Here is a 6,998-nt window from a genome sequence, read left to right as displayed (position 1 = left end):
GAGAAGCCTGGCGGGCTCCAGTCCATGGGGGTCACAAAGAGCTGGACATGGCTGAGCGCACACACACAAATACACACACTAGAAAGATCCAAGTTAGTAGTCTTATGTTTTGCATTTGCTCTGAAGATGAGCTTTTTTCTTTTTCTTAAATTTTTATTGAGTTATAGTCAATTTACAGTGTTGTGTTAGTTTCAAGGGTAAGGCAAAATGATTCTGTTGTCCATATACATGCATTCATCCTTTTACGGATTCTTTTCCCATGTCAGTCATTGCAGAATATTGAGTGAAGTGCTCTGTGCTGTAGGTCCTCTTTGATTATCGATTTTATATATAGTAGCATGTACATGTCAGTCCCGAACCTCCTAATTTACCCCTCCCGCCTTGCTTCTCCTTTGGAATCCATAAGTTTGATTTCGAGATCTGTGAGTGTTTCCGTTTCCTACACAAGTTGCTTTGTATCATTCTTTCAGATTCCACATGTGAGTGAGAGCACTGATATTTGTCTTTTCATCGTGAACGTGATTTTTCTTTTCCTCTGTTCTTACTGCCGTGGTTCATATTGTCATTCTGATGTCCTCCCGGATTCTTTGCTTCAGCTGGACGTGTGCCCAAAGCAGCAGGAGACATTGTCCCATAAAGCCAGAACATTTTATAAGTCCTGGCAGGAAAGTTTATTACTTCATCCCTAAACAGCACAGAGAGCAGCCGGGGAGCTCCCGGGAGGAGAGCGGCCGAGGGGCTCATCCGGGGGAAGCGCTGACAGTCGCGGTGCGGAGTCGGCCCCAGGCTGAGCCGCTGCAGCTGCGTGCCCTGGGTGGTGATGAGCAGGATGGGCAGTGAGGGCCTTGGTGCCCTGAGTCAGGATGGAGGTACTGTGTGACAGACACACCCAACCATCAGGCAGGACTGGGGCCCACCAGGAAGACTCTGCGAGTTGAATTCAGATAAGTGATTTTGACAGTCTTAATACAAAATAGCATGGCTGGTAAGACACAAGTTTATATATATATATACTTTTTTGGGAATTCTTTTCCATTATGTTAGTTGCTCAGTCGTGTCCATGTGTCTGACTCTTTTGCGACCCCATGGACTGTAATCCGCCAGGCTCCTCTGTCCATGGGCTTTTCCAGGCAAGAACACTGGAGTGGTATGGTACTGGCACAAAGACAGAAATATAGATCAATGGAACAGAATAGAAAGCCCAGAGATAAATCCACGAACCTAAGGACACCTTATCTTCGACAAAGGAGGCAAGAATATACAATGGAAAAAAGACAACCTCTTTAACAAGTGGTGCTGGGAAAACTGGTCAACCACTTGTAAGAGAATGAAACTAGAACACTCTCTAACACCATACACAAAAATAAACTCAAAATGGATTAAAGATCTAAATGTAAGACCAGAAACTATAAAACTCCTAGAGGAGAACACAGGCAAAACACTCTCCGACATAAATCACAGCAAGATCCTCTATGACCCACCTCCCAGAATATTGGAAATAAAAGCAAAACTAAACAAATGGGACCTAATGAAACTTAAAAGCTTTTGCACTACAAAGGAAACTATAAGTAAGGTGAAAAGACAGCCCTCAGATTGGGAGAAAATAATAGCAAATGAAGAAACAGACAAAGGATTAATCTCAAAAATATACAAGCAACTCCTGCAGCTCAATTCCAGAAAAATAAATGACCCAATCAAAAAATGGGCCAAAGAACTAAACAGACATTTCTCCAAAGAAGACATACAGATGGCTAACAAACACATGAAAAGATGCTCAACATCACTCATTATCAGAGAAATGCAAATCAAAACCACAATGAGGTACCATTACACGCCAGTCAGGATGGCTGCTATCCAAAAGTCTACAAGCAATAAATGCTGGAGAGGGTGTGGAGAAAAGGGAACCCTCTTACACTGTTGGTGGGAATGCAAACTAGTACAGCCGCTATGGAGAACAGTGTGGAGATTTCTTAAAAAACTGGAAATAGAACTGCCATATGACCCAGCAATCCCACTTCTGGGCATACACACTGAGGAAACCAGATCGGAAAGAGACACGTGCACCCCAATGTTCATCGCAGCACTGTTTATAATAGCCAGGACATGGAAGCAACCTAGATGCCCATCAGCAGATGAATGGATAAGGAAGCTGTGGTACATATACACCATGGAATATTACTCAGCCATTAAAAAGAATTCATTTGAATCAGTTCTAATGAGATGGATGAAACTGGAGCCCATTATACAGAGTGAAGTAAGCCAGATAGATAAAGACCAATACAGTATACTAACGCATATATATGGAATTTAGAAAGATGGTAACAATAACCCTATATGCAAAACAGAAAAAGAGACACAGATGTACAGAACAGAATTTTGGACTCTGGGAGAAGGCGAGGGTGGGATGTTTAGAAGAACAGCATCGAAACATGTATATTATCTATAGTGAAACAGATCACCAGCCCAGGCTGGATGCATGAGACAAGTGCTCGGGCCTGGTGCACTGGGAAGACCCAGAGGAATTGGGTGGAGAGGGAGGTGGGAGGGGGGATCGGGATGGGGAATACATGTAAATCCATGGCTGATTCATGTCAATGTATGACAAAAAGCACTACAATATTGTAAAGTAATTAGCCTCCAACTAATTAAAAAAAAAAAAAGAACACTGGAGTGGGCTGCCATTTCCTTCTCCAGGGGATCTTCCCGACCCAGGGACGGACCCTGGGTCTCCTGCCTTGCAGGCAGACTGTACGGGCTGAGCCCCGGGGGAAGCATCTTCACAGTGGAGCGCCCTGGGCCCAGGAGGCGGGCTGTCCTTCAACACTGACCACAGCTCCCTGCGCTGCACAGTAAGCCCTGGGTTTTTCTAACGTCAGCCCCGAACTCCCGGTTTATCCCTCCCCGCCGTTTTCCCCTTTGGTAACAGGTTTATTTTCTATGTCTGTAAATATATTAAAAGATCATTAAAAGACATATAAAGTGTTTTTTTTTTTCTTCTGATTGAAGAATCCCTGGCCCTGAGGTAGACCGCCCAGACCTAACGCAGGCTGACAGTGGGCTTGTTTCAGCCGGGGCTGCTTGCTGGGTTCCGCCCGCCCTTCAGATTCACTGAAATAAACCTGCGCTCTGTCCTTCCTGAAACTGTCAGCAGACTGTTACTGACACGCTGAAGATCCCTCGGTGCTGTCTGTTTCGTTACGGCATCAGCAGGGGCCTGTGCTTACCATCAGGCTCTCCTGTGTTTGCCCTAAAGGATAAAGACGTTTAAGCACCAAATAACATGCTCCAAGTATTTTATTAAAAAGAGGAGGAAATGACATTTATTTATTAAAAAAGTTACATCTGTTTTGAATGTTTCTCCAAAGAAGACATACAGGTGGCTAGCAAACGCATGAAAAGATGCTCAACATAGCTTATTATTAGAGAAATGCAGATCAAAACCACAATGCGATGTCACCTCACATGGATCAGAATGGCCATCATCAAAAAATCTATAAACTGTAAATGCTGGAGAGGATGTGGAGAAAAGGGAACTCTCTTGCACTGTTGGTGGGAATGTAAATTGATACAACCACTATGGAAGACCGTATGGAGATTCCTTAAAAAACTAGGAATAAAATGACCATCTGACCCAACAATTCCACTACTGGGTGCATACCCTGAGAAAAGCATAATTCAAAAAGACACATGTACCCCAGTGTTCACTGCAGCGCTATTTACAATAGCTAGGGCATGGAAGCAACCTAGATGTTCATCGACAGATTAACAGATAAAGAAGCTGTGATACATATGAACAATGGAATATTACTCAGCCATAAACGGGAATGAATTTGAGTCAGTACTAATGAGGTGAACGAACCTAGAGCCGATTGTACAGAGTGAGGTATATCAGAAAGAGAAGATCAAATGTTGTGTATTAATGCATATATACGGAGTCTAGAAAGATCATACTGATGAAGCTATTTGCGGGGCAGCGATGGAGACGCAGACATAGAGAACAGAATTACAGACCTGGGGAGCAGGAGATGGAGAAGTTGGGGCAAATGGCAAGAGCGTCATGGAAACATATGCACTACCATCTGTAAAACAGAGAGCCAGTGGGATTTGATGTATGACACGGGAAACTCAAACTGGGGCTCTGAGACAACCTAGAGGGGTGGGATGGGGTGGGAGGTGGGAGGGAGGCTCAAGAGGGCGGGGACATGTGTATACCTTTGGCTGAGTCAATGGTATGTTAGAAACCTATGCAATATTGTAAAGCAATTATTGTTCAATTAAAAATAATTTTAAAAAGTTATGTCTGTTTTGCCACCAGCAACAGCCATGGTGAAGAGTCTTTTATATGACCTTCAGGTTCTTTTGTGAATTAGAAAGCAAGCACAGCTGATCACGTGGACGTTTTCTGTTTCTCCTCTCCCTCCCCTCCTGTCCCACGACAGTTACGTTAGTGGGTGTATCAGCGAGGGGCCCCACTGGGGGCGGATGAGGTGCAGAGTCTTCAGTGAAGAGCTGCTTAAACAGGCGTGGGCAGAGTGTAGAAAATCACAAGGACGTCAGGGTGCTGATGCCCTTGGCCCAAGGGGAGAGAGCGAGCAGGTCCCAGACTCCAGAGGAGAGAAGGTACAGGTCAGCAGCCTCGAAAGGAGCTGTGCCCTCTGCTTGAGGGACATGCCTGCCTGAGGCGGGGCTCAGGACACAGGAGCGGATGGACACCCCAGCTCCACCTCTCTCCTGCCCTCTGACTGCTTGTCAGACTCCCTGGGTCTGCACCCAGCCCGGAACCAGAGGCACTTGTGGTCCATACAGACCACACTCCCAAGGCAGGGAGGATGCTGGGAAATGGACCAGCGAGGCCGAATGCGGCAAAGACACAGCAGCGTGGACCCTGGACGCGTGCTGACCCTTGACCTTAGGCATGAAAGTGTGATAAACAGTATATCGGGGCCCTTCTTCTCTATAAAAGGCCAGACAGGAAACATGTTTGATTTTGTAGGCCACATATAGTCATTGTCATACATTCTTCTTTTTAAATTTCTTTTTGTTGTTCAGTTGCTAAGTCATGTCTAACTCTTCGCGACGCTATGGACTACAGCACAAGCAACCCTGTCCTTCACTGTCTCTCGGAGTTCACGTTCATTGAGTTGGTGATGCTATCTAACCATCTCATCCTCTGTCATCCCTTGGAGTCCTTTCAGTCCAAGGGACTCTTGAGAGTCTTCTCTGGCACCAGAATTTGAAAGCGTCAATTCTTTGGTGCTCAGTCTTCTTTAGCATCCAACTCTCACAACCTGTACATGATTATATGGACATTTGTTGGCAAAGCAATGTCTCTGCTTTTTAATATGCTGTCTAGGTTTGTCATAGCTTTCCTTCCAAGAAGCAGGCATCTTTTAATTTTATGGCCGCAGTCACTGTCTGCAGTGATTTTGGAGCCCAAGAACATAAAATATGTCACTGTTTTCACTTTTCCCCTTATATTTGCCATGAAGACTTGGGACCAGATGTCATGATCTTAGTTTTATGAGTGTTGAGATTCAAGTCAGCTTTTTTACTCTCCTCTTTCACTTTCATCAAGAGTTCTTAGTTCCTCTTCACTTTCTGCCATAAGGGTGGTGTCATCTGCGTATCTGAGGTTGTTGATATTTCTCCTGGAAATCTTGATTCCAACTTGTGCTTAGTTCAGCCTGGCGTTTCACATGATGCACTCCGCATACAAGTTAAATATGCAGAGTGACAATATACAGCCTTGATGTACTCCTTTCCTAATTTTGAACCAGTCCATTGTTCCAAGACCAGTTCTAACTGTTGCTTTTTGACCTGCTTACAAGTTTTTCAGGAGATAGGTAAGGTGGTCTGGTATTCCTGTCTCTTTCAGAATTTTTCACAGTTTGTTGTGATCCACACAGTCCAGGCTTTGGCATAGTCGATAAAGCAGAAATAGATGTTTTTCTGGAGTTCCCCTGCTTTTTCCACAATCCAACTAATGATAGCTGTATGATCTGTGGTTCCTCTTCCTTTTCTAAATCCAGCTTGAACATCTGGAATTTCTTGGTTCACGTACTGCTGAAACCTGGCTTGAAGGCTTTTGAGCACTACCTTGCTAGCCTGTGAAATGAGCACGATTGTACCGCAGTTTGAGCGTTCTTTGGCATTGCCTTTCTTTGGGATTGGAATGAAAACTGACCTTTTCCAGTCCTGTGGCCACTGCTAAGGTTTCTAAATTTGCTGACATATTGAATGCAGCACTTTAATAGCATCATCTTTTAGGATTTGAAGTGGTTCAGCTAGAACTCGACCACTTCCACTAGCTTTGTTCATAGTAATGCTTCCTAGGGCCCACTTGACTTCACACCCCGGGATGTCTGACTGTAGGTGAGTGACCACATCATCAAGGTTATCTGGGTCATTAAGGCCTTCTTTGTATAGTTCTTTTATGTATTCTTGCCACCTCTTCTTAATCTCTTCTGCTTCTGTTAGGTCCTTACCATTTCTCTCCTTTATTGTGCCCATCCTTGCATGAAATGTTAATTTTTACAAAGCTTTAAAAATGTAAAAACCATCCTTAGCTTGTAGGCGGTATAAAAACAGATCATGGCCTTGACTGAGTCCACGGTCTGTGGTTTGCTGACCCCTAGCATATATTACTCATCTTGTGTGTTAAAAATGTTTGCATGGTTTATATGACACCCTTCTTTTCCAGTGCTCTGCAACAAATGTCACAGACTTAATGGCTTACAAGAATACCCAATTTATTAGTCACATGGTTCTGTAGGTCAAGTTCCAGATAGGCGCACAAATGAACACTTAAGTAGAAGCAATTGATATCTTCGTTAGTGGCTTTCATGCTGGAAATCTACTAGAGAGATTTTTGTCCATGGGACTTGCCAACGAGCAACAGTTTACTGAACCAGACACAAGGCTGAATTTAGCCATTGTCAAGAGTGAATGTCAGACAGAGGAAACGAACTTCTGGTTATTAAAGGGGAAAGAGTCGGGGG

Source organism: Cervus canadensis, chromosome 32 (assembly GCF_019320065.1).
Source record: "Cervus canadensis isolate Bull #8, Minnesota chromosome 32, ASM1932006v1, whole genome shotgun sequence".
Classification (NCBI taxonomy): Eukaryota; Metazoa; Chordata; class Mammalia; order Artiodactyla; family Cervidae; genus Cervus; species Cervus canadensis.
The sequence above is the reverse complement of the archived record's forward strand: the minus strand, read 5'-3'. Positions refer to the sequence as shown.